Source organism: Macrosteles quadrilineatus, unplaced genomic scaffold (assembly GCF_028750875.1).
Source record: "Macrosteles quadrilineatus isolate MER2022 unplaced genomic scaffold, UCM_ALF_1.0 Scaffold_7__1_contigs__length_78375512, whole genome shotgun sequence".
Classification (NCBI taxonomy): Eukaryota; Metazoa; Arthropoda; class Insecta; order Hemiptera; family Cicadellidae; genus Macrosteles; species Macrosteles quadrilineatus.
The window spans coordinates 51,385,523-51,396,069 of NW_026542600.1; the positions used below are offsets into that span (position 1 = coordinate 51,385,523).

Consider the following 10,547-nt stretch of genomic DNA (forward strand, 5'->3'; position numbering starts at 1 on the left):
AATTTGCCATTTTAAATGGTTGCCATATTGAAATGGCTTGAGATATTGGAACAACATTTTTAAGCTCTTTTTACCTTTTAAACTACACATTCATACCAATTTTGAAATTTATATCTTGAAAAATGCCCAAAATTTAAAATAGTATTTAAAAAACCGCAAACAGACCGACAAACAGAAATCTAGGCATTTTAGACCCATACTCATATATGGCATTTTATGTTTGTCTTAGCCCAAGGAACATGTCCACAAAATATGTCACACAATTTGGAAACCCCCTGTATTATGAGTAAAGCCTGAATGCTAAAATTGAAGTACCAGAATACATACCGGTAACTTAATTTTAATTGCCCAGTTAAGATCTATACTAGAATTACAAATGCCATTTAATGTAGGCTATTACCGAAACAACTTTCCGAAGCTTCTAAAAGAGAAAATTGAATGAAACAACCTTTTATAAAAAAAAAACTTAAACAACACCTTTTACATTAATGATTACCCACAATTATCAAACGGTTATTTTATTTTGGGTGAAAACTGATGATTACCGGTTACCCTACACAAAACTAAGACTTAACACAATAAACTAGATATGCAAGTATTTCCAGGGTAATATTCCAAGAATAATCCAATCTAAATCATATTGGGTACTAACATTTGTCTTTAAAAGTCATCACAAAAACCTTAGAACACGAATGACATTTTAAAAGATATTTTTAGTACATGGAAGTAAGAAAAATGTGTAAAAATTATTGACAATCATGATTTCAGGTAGGTGTGCAATATGAAACCTCTTTTCAGTCAAACTCTTTTTACCAAATCAACTATAGTTTCTTTATCAAAGAAAATGAAGAACACATTTTTTAAAAACCCAGTACCGTACCTTACTGGTAAGGGCCTAGTATTATAATCCATGCCGATTGTACACCAAACTTTCACCGCTAGTGTAGTTATATTTGTCTATGGTCTTATGCAGAGAGTGATTTTAATTGGGCCTATTTTTGAACTTATTTCCATTTTGTAAAATGAGTCCATTCTTTCGCATTTGGGGCAAAAACGCCCAAAGTCTTTCTGACTAGTTCTTTCATTCCTAAATTACAGGACCCAATCCAACGCAGAAAAGCTACCGGTACATCCTTAGGTACGTAATGAAAACCACCTTTGAATTATCACTTCACAACATTCTGAACACCTTTTGTGATTTATGTAATAATATTTATTCAATGTTTTACAGGTTATTGCAGTCTCAGCGTAGGTGTTTGAAGATTTTACTCATTTCAGAGTTAAATTTCAATAAAAACCCATTCAACTCTTCCTCTAAGAACGATATTTACTAATAAGCAAAACTTAATACTGTGTGTATGAAAATAATAAAAGTTTGATTCCCTATGTGACCTATAGGCCTATAAAACTGCTACTACTTTAACTCAAGCAAAATACTCGCTATGAGGTGATACTGTAAGCATACAACTAAGATCTCAGCATTAGGTATGCTAAAATTATAATGGTTCCCACATACCAATTTTATTGCATAATATACGTGGGAACACATTACATCTTACAATATTAAAACTTAACTACATCCCTACCATATAATGTAAAACAAAATAGATCAAAAACAATGCAGTTAATTGTTGGAGATTAGTTATAAAAACACAGTTAAGTTATAGAAGATACATTTAATGGCTTGGGTTACATAGGCAAGAAGCAATGCATTTTTTCACTTACCGTCATTTATATTTCTGGATTATGATGCGTTTTTCAAACACTCTTGAATTTTTTAAGTTAAAAAGCTCAAAGAGAAGAGATAGAAATAAATAGTTTGAGGTCAAATGTGTAACAGTATAAAATAAAAGAAACCCTCCAAGACCCCCCGCAACGCAAGAGTCCCGATTTTCTCGATTACACTTAAAAATTAGTATATCCTATCATAATAAGTTTACCCAACTTAACGTACGGTAACAAAATGTTCAAAGAATTCTATAACTCGTTACAAACTTATCCTACGGTTTCTTAACCCTGTTATCTTATTTTGTACCCTAACCAGTTTTCAATTCAAAGCTATACTAAGAGCTGCTGTCAATGTCAATGCTAGTAATTTGAAAGCATGTTTAGTCGTCATAAGAGTTTAATTTTAATGATTTTACAAACTCATGTAAGTTAGGTTTTAACTCAAATTGAATAGCCTACTTTAATACTTTTAATTTAAATTTAATAAGTTACGGTAAGTAAGTTAAACAACTAAACGTCAGTTAGGTACCTTTTAAAAATCTAGTGGGTAAGTTAAGGTGTAGCCCTATTCAATCGTAAATTTTAAAATACTGTACGTCTCAGGTAGCCTAGTGTAGAGAATACACTGTCCAATTCCGAAGCTACTGTGGTCACACTTACTTAAGCCAAATGACTGAAAAGTAAAGAAGGGCCTACTACAAGGGATGGCAGATTATTCATAGGGATAAAGCTTAAGTTTAGTTTGACTTAATTATTTGGAAACTATGGGAATAAGTTAGCCTAAGCTTAAGATAACTTTTTTGCATATATTTATTTATGACCAAAACAATATAATGTATGTAAAGGAGGTTGGGTAAACTTATTACTTAAGTTATTTTTCTGTCTCCCTGTTTATTAAGTTAGCGCAGCATAAGTCTAGTTGTTGTACTACGTTTAATAACTTACTATGAGTACATAAGTGAGGGAAGCTTGCATTAAAAGTTAATAATTACTAAACACGCTGGGAATAAGTTTAGTACATAAGTAATATATTTTCATTAATTACTTACCAAATTAGCTTGCACGGTGAAGGTGTGATGTTATAAATTCTCTCTCCTAGTTCTTTGTGTTCCAATTCCAATGAACAAAGAGCTTGGAACTCAAATATAAAATAAACATAACGAGATTCTGAGGAATCAAATTCTCTCAGAATTACACTCGCACTCAAACACAGTACCACTAAGGTATTTTTGTTTTTAAATCCTCTTTAAAATGTACACACACACCACTAACATTACACAAAGTCACTAGAATAAAACATGGTAAAATCTATACATTTAAGTAAAAGACAGTTTAAAAACAAAACCATGTTTATTTACTTCGAACTGATTTGTCAAATGCATGGAGACTTTAACAGGGCAAGCGATGCGGTTATTGTATCTATTAGGCTATCTTCTTAATTGCATCGATGTTCTTCCCGTCAATATACGACTAAGAACAACTCCGTGAAGAATAAAATCACAAATAAAACATACCGTGCACTTCCTCAATAGTGGTTTAAGAAGGTTTTTGTCATAAAGCCTGGGAAAAGACAGGAGAAGAGCCGGACTGTACAGTAAACACAATGGTGGAGCCCGGATCCTGGGCCAGATGCAACAACAGCGATCCTCTCGAACACGAATCACTGACGAAACAAGAATATACGTTCCCAGCGGATTCACTAGCACTCAAAACGCACTAAAATACGTACAGTTTCACACATTCGATTCAGAAATTAATTAAAACTGCGAATGTTAAGACGGAGTTAGCAATATCGCCATGTTTGTAAGGAGAGACTGACAGAGGGCACTGACGGTGCGGCGGCGGCGAGCGGAGCGAGTTCCCCCCACCACAGTATGTTGTGTTGGCGAGTCCCTAGGTGTCGCTAGCGAACACGGGTGCGGAATGCAGCGGCACTACAACGCTAGGATGCACTGCTGTCCGCTGTCTACCGCGACCTGCGACGCGCAACTCGTTCTCTGCCGCCTGCCTCCCACGACAAATGCCCCCGTCCCCTGCTCGTGCCTCCTCGCCCCCACAATTAAAAAAATGCTTAATAATATACATGCAGTATATGTGGTAAAGTTAATAACACCATTTTAATTTACTCAAAGTTAAAAGGGCTCTGCTTATCCTTTAGTTCAGATAATGTAAGGAGGCATGGACCGAATCAAGCTTCAAAGTTGTATTTTTTGTTCAAAGTTAACATAAAAACAGTTGTATTTTAAATTCCGAAAATATCACATTTTAAAGAATAATGGTTGTTATTGCATATTTGAGTATTGCTAAAACCGTTCAAACATTCGCAACACCAAAAAATTCAGTAGGTTCTATATTATATATTATATTGTTAGAAACATAAAGTAGAAACAGATTACTTACTTTTTCTAATTTTCTCAATTATAATATTTACCAAGCCTAATTAAGATAAACCCATTTTTCAAATAACAAACCAAATTCTGCATAAAATGGTATTATTTTGCACGTGTTAATAATTTTATAAATATAGGTGGCTTTTTATTAGCCAGGGCCATTTATTAAAAGTCCAATGATCAGGTGCCTTAAATAGGTCACAATCGAACATTGTAAATTATAGTGCGGGTTTATTTTTGTATAATTTTCATTTATATAGCACAGAGGAGATAAACGAGGTAATCTAAGTTTATATATCAAATGTGGGGTATATAACATCCCACCATCTCCTCGTCATTTATTTATTTTAAATTATACGCTGCAAACACACATTTGGAATATAGGGGTTTGCAATGCATAATTTACAAATTAAATCTTTTTCATTTCAATGCTTAGAAATATGCCTAACTATGTTTGATCAAGAACGTAATTTTTTATCAGGTAATGCTTGACCGGTAAAATGCATTACTGTGCATCAAAATACAAAATCACAAAGGAGAAAATTCTTCTATAGATTCTAATTTGTCGCCTTCAACTAGCGAATACTTTGTGCGTTAACAAGTGAGCTGGGATTCCCATACATGAAATGAAGGCAGTGTTAACAAATGCTTTCCTAATTCGTTATTATTTTTATTAATAACTAAAATGGGGACAATTAGTCGTATTCATACCTAAATTGAAGGATGGAAAATTGTAGAATGGAGTAAGATGTCTTGTGTAGCTGTTAATAGGAACAGGAGTTAATGCAGAATAATACAAAGACAGTTTGACATTGTTATAATTGAAAATCAATATTATTTATTTAGCCAAATCAGTTTTACAATATTTAAATCAAAAAAATATTTTTTTTTATATATTTTTACAATAAAACACGTTTCTTACACACATCATGCTGTTTTTATAATCTATAGGTTTTGGTTCTTTTACGACTATTTCTAAGATTTTTATAAAAGGAATTTTGTATACGAATTTAATTTTCGGACTGAATTGAGACAATATTTTGCAAACTACAGCATTCCAATACTCACAAACCTGTGTAGTTTGTAATGCAACAAAATTAGGACTAACACGGTCCTAACAGTTAAAAATATCATAAGATAAAAATTAGAAAATAAACATTTTTTATGTTTGAACTCACTTAATTGTTTGGAGTGAGGTCATAGATACAGTACTTTGCAACAATGTGAACAAATATTTACACTTAACGGCTCACATTCCCATTCCGAAACGACCAATAAACCTTTTAGGTCCAGCAGAACCTGCACTTCGGCTTCGGCCTCCTTCGTACCAAGCGTGGAAGTGAGACCTTTGCGCTCAACAAGTACACTTATAATACTTGACAAAAACATTATATTTACCTTTTCAAACATTTAAAAGGCTGCTTCCAAACATTTAAATGTATGTTTTACTAAAATTTATAATGTGATTGAAATTTTTTTTCAACCAGTCTTAAAATGGTGTTATTTAATTTGATACAGTGTAGTTTAATGTTTTTTTTACTGTGTAACTTAATTTGCATTGATGCTTAATATGTGTGCTCTATGTATAGTAGTTTACGAAGAAAACATGTTGAATTCAACATATGATGAAAAAATACTGTATTTGGTTATGTGCAGGAAAATAAATACTTAATACATTTGGTACAAAATGTTTGAGCTTATATTTGCCAACGCAAGTTTGTGAAAACTTCTCAAAATAAATAAATGTATATCTAATTATAATTAAAAAGTATCTAGACTGTTAAATAGTTGGATGAATTTTTAAACACAAGCTGAATTTATTCAGCTAAACTCGAAGGGATCAGTTGTATTTTCCCTCAACACTTACTTTAAATAATTCAACCCATCGACACATTGCATTCTTATATTGAATATATCTGAAAGAGGAAGAATGCAAAATATTATAAGTTTCTCTACCTTACAATATACATCAAACTATACTAAATCTGTTATTATTTTAAAACATTAAATATTGTACAAAATGAGACAGGTGATCTATTGTAACGTCAAATTTATTTCTATTGGAGAAAAGAATTCCTTTATCCCTCCAGACATTGCCTAATAGTTTTACCTATACCAAACGTCACATTTTACCATATGCTGCACCTGCGCCCACTAAATGTCACAAAATATCCATCTTATTGTGTCAGTCTACCTTCAAAATATTTGTTCCTCGGATATGAACACTGTTAAAACATACATCCTTTTACATACAACAAAGAAGCATACATCTCTTTACTTAATATCCCCCGCCTCAGCAAACCTGCAGACTAAGCGAATTTCATTAATGGGTACCTAGGTTTGCTGCTACAAGAGGGTAATCAAGTGTGATTTTAGTAAAATATTAACATCTTAGTGTAAAATAAATAAATTTGCCAGGTTTTATTAGAAATAATACATATCCATAAACAAGCAAACTACAACAGTTTACTTATTCTCCAAAAGAATAATATGGGAATTCTAAATTTACATTATTTGCATTTTCTCCGTAACCAATAACCATACAAAAACACTTCAATATACTAATTTATTTTGTAAACTCCATAAAACTGTTTGGAGAGAAATTGGGGAAATTTATGTTTCGAGGGTCAAAAACGAGAAAAATTAATTTTTATCCCATAAAACCCAGCGATGCTCTCTGATCATGCTGGTTCACGAACTCTTTCGAATAAACGTAGGTTTGTACGTTTGTACCATATTTAATCGAAATCGGATAATTTTTGCTCGAGTTATCTTGCAAACGGACGTATAATATATTTATACATGAATTTGAACGGATGGTACTCGAGTTACCGTATCGCTTTCACTGATACACCCACATATATAAAAATTTGAACTAAATTTGTTTTTAGCCTCTGAGGAAATCAAAACGAAAATGCAAATCAGTCCCGGGTCCAGGTCTTACAACGAGACCTTTAATGGTAATTCTCTAAAAACTGTTTTATTGAAATGATTTTACCTCTAAATGTTTTGATTAGAAAAAGATCAGGACAGAATAAATCGAGGTATTTATTTATATTTTATATTAACACTGTACGAGTATCATATTCACAGGATGAGGATGGATATCCAATCATTATTGTTTTTTGTATGTGCCGGGGATTGAACCCGTCCCTACCGCACGTAGGTCCGAGACACTAAACCACATTCACTAATTAAACTCGATTTTTGATGTTTTAGACAACTGATATCGCTATAGTTGCAAATTTATTGTACAAGGTAAAATAATAAGTTATTGCAAAGAAATTATACATAGTAAAATCTTTTTTAATTTTATTAATCGAAAACATGTTACATATTTAAACATTCCTGAATAGAATGAATTTGTTCAGTTTTTTCGGAAGACCTATGTTTGACGTAAACCAAACGCGATACCTTATTCTTTCACTGTGTGATGTTAATGTTTCTTACAAAATATGTCACAAAACAGCGAAAAAAAAGACTCGCGATTACGTCAAACATAGATCTTCGGCTAAAACTGAACAAATTAATTCTATTCAGAAATGTCTTATATGTTTTCGATATGGGTTTGAAATTACAGATATTGTATTTTCTATCCTTTTTGTCATTACTGATTGTTTTACCGTGTATGAATTGGAAGACCGACATCAGTTGTATGCACATCGAAAATCAAATCTAGTGAATGTGTAGTTGTAAAGAGTTCGCCTGTGTAATTGTCTGCAAGAAACAAAACAGGCATACATTTTAGAATAGTAAAAAGAGTTTTACATGCTTGAAATATTATCTCTATAATATTTCAACAGACCAGCAAATAAAAAGGTAATGGTGGAGTGTATGAGCGCATCGGCACAGACAATGGAATAAACATTAAAGTATTATATTGTCTGTGGCATCGGCTTCTGCCAGTCGGGAGTGAGTGGGGTGAGCTAGACCGAAAACACAACAGCGCCCGCAGTGCCACCATAGAGCACATAGGTGGGTAGGTGTATAAATAGAGAGGCTACCACCAACCACCACTCCACTCTGCTCAGTGCTCACTGCTCAGTCAGTAATCCTCCTAGGTGCTCAGTATCGCCAGTTCCGTGTTCCGTCATATTGGATCATTTTGGATTGGTCAAGAAGCTCGAACTGGATCACTGCAGTGATCAACATTTAATTGAACACTCACTGAACATAATCACCGTGATTTAAGTGCATTTAGAGTGCAGAACGTTCTCGCCGTGGTGATTTAAGGGCCTTAGAGTGCAGATAAATTTTTCAAATTTTGCACAGTTGTAAGTTTGTGTCCTTCTTCCACGAACAGTACTATTTTAATTGTGCTGAATTATTTACTTTTTAATTATATAATAACGATAATTAATGTGATGTTTTTATAATTGTATATTTTGACATCAACAAGTTTTACTCTGTGGCGAGAAATATTTTTTTTAGTCAGGTGAGTTTTTTTTAAGAGGTTGGCGGCCTCTTTTCACCTTGCATTTGCCCGTCCACATATACTACAGATCTGTGCGTGGAACGTATCCAGCAAAGCAAGGGGTGAGCCGGTACAGTACAAAGGTGAACTGTACTGATAAATTTTAGTGACAAAGACCAGGATCCGAACCCACGACATCGCTGCCTTGGACCCGATGTCCGTGACGCTACCAACTGAGCCACCAACTGACATTTATTTGTAATCAAACACGTTTTGAATTTTAATTTTCGAGTTTCGGGATTAGATTTTTGGGGCCAACTGTTGGTTAATATGTATATATACAAACATTTAGGCTCCTTGCAGTAGTCAACATAACAATTGGTCAAATAATGTTCACCGGATGCCGACAACTACGTTTACAACAGGTATTTCGATTACCTTTCTCAGCACAAACTATAAATAGCTCATGGTTTGTGCCTGAAGAAACAAAAAGGCATATTGTGTTATTGAATAACAGCAACGAGCCAACGAAATATTTTTTTTCCACGGTGGTATAATAAATCTTCAAGAAATGTTCACGATTTTTTAAATGAGATACTTAGTTTATTATACATACATATTAATTATCCAACAGTTGGCTCCAAACCGAAATCCTGAATATCAAAATTAAACAGCGAAACCTGTTTACTTAGTTGAGATTACAAATAAGTTAAGATAGGCTATTTAGTTTGTTTACATTTAAATTAAATCTGAAAGAAAAAAATGATACATTCTCAAAAATTTCTATATCTGGCCAGGGAGTACAATTCCGGGGGGTAAAAATCAAGGGGTAAATTTCCGGGGGTAAAAATCCGGGCCGTACATCTACAGTTGCCTAAACGCTAGTAATGGACAGGGGGTAGAATTCCGGTTTTATTGCTAATCTAGTTTATCACGCTCTGTCTATTTTCATTAGACTGCCAAATCCGCGGGGTTAAAATTCCGCCCACGAACAAACTTTAGAGTGCTCAAGTTACTACGCCATAGTGACGTCAGCTTTGACCAGGGGGTAAAATTCCAGAGGGATAACATTCCGGCGACCCCTGCAGCGTACACATAAATTCTCTTAAGGGACATTACCCTACACAACAATACATTGTACTTCCTAGAATGCTTGAATTGAATAAAATAATCAACTGCTTTCTTATTATAAAATACGAGTCACTATATATTACTAGGATATCTAGTACAATACACAATGTGGCGTTGATGGCACTTTCCCGTTCCTCAGTTTCAAGGACCTTACAAATACATTCTTGCCAATGACTGATTATTTTGCAAAGTATGAAACTTAAAGTGAAAATTATGGCTTCAACATTCCCATGGAATACCAAAAGAGTAGGAGGAAGACCAACTAGAAGAGGGGCTTCCTTTGAAAAAGATCGACCAATTAAATGAATAACACATTATGTTAACATTATATTAAGTGCAAAGGATAAAACAGTTCGCCACTGCAAATGTATTTAAAACAGCAAGCAGTAAAATATCTGATTATACATATAGCGTGGAATGTGTATTAATCAATGGTAAAATTCAAACCGAAAAAAAGAGAAAACTAAAACAGCGTCTGCTATAAGGCGTATTCGAACATCACACATATATTAAAAAGGCTTAAGATTTTAAACACAAGAATCGTGCATTTACAAAAAATAAATATCGTATTAAAAAAACAAAACAAAAACAACATAATAACACTTAACATTCTAATATAAACAGATACAGTAGGTACAAATATAAATGTAAAAGCTAAGCTTACGTTGCATCAAAAGTCCATGATATTACACAGTATAGAAAAGCAAAGCCAATCCCTTTATATGTTTAAAAGACTGCATTTTTATTTTAAATCACCTTTAAGACTTTAAATTGGATAGTCTCTATTTTACTTGCATTCATCAATCCAAATCTTATTATGTTGTAAATAGGTCAAAATACTCAACCATATTTAGACTTTCTGGAGGGCCAACACTTTATTAACT

The 10,547-nt window shown here is 33.3% G+C and overlaps 1 protein-coding gene across 4 annotated transcripts in view; it reads right to left on the reverse strand.

Annotated features, from left to right (window-relative positions):
• LOC128997906 (latrophilin Cirl-like) overlaps nt 1-3,673 on the reverse strand; it is a 181,555-nt gene extending 177,882 nt beyond the window's left edge. For 3 of the 4 annotated variants that reach the window (XM_054423717.1, XM_054423716.1, XM_054423715.1), the window contains exon 1: nt 2,778-3,671. The gene's annotated coding sequence lies outside the window, so the exon portion shown is untranslated. Of the gene's footprint in view, nt 1-2,777 lie in introns of all 4 variants that reach the window. The other variant, XM_054423718.1, reaches the window with a different exon arrangement.
• Nucleotides 3,674-10,547: the final 6,874 nt, after the last annotated feature.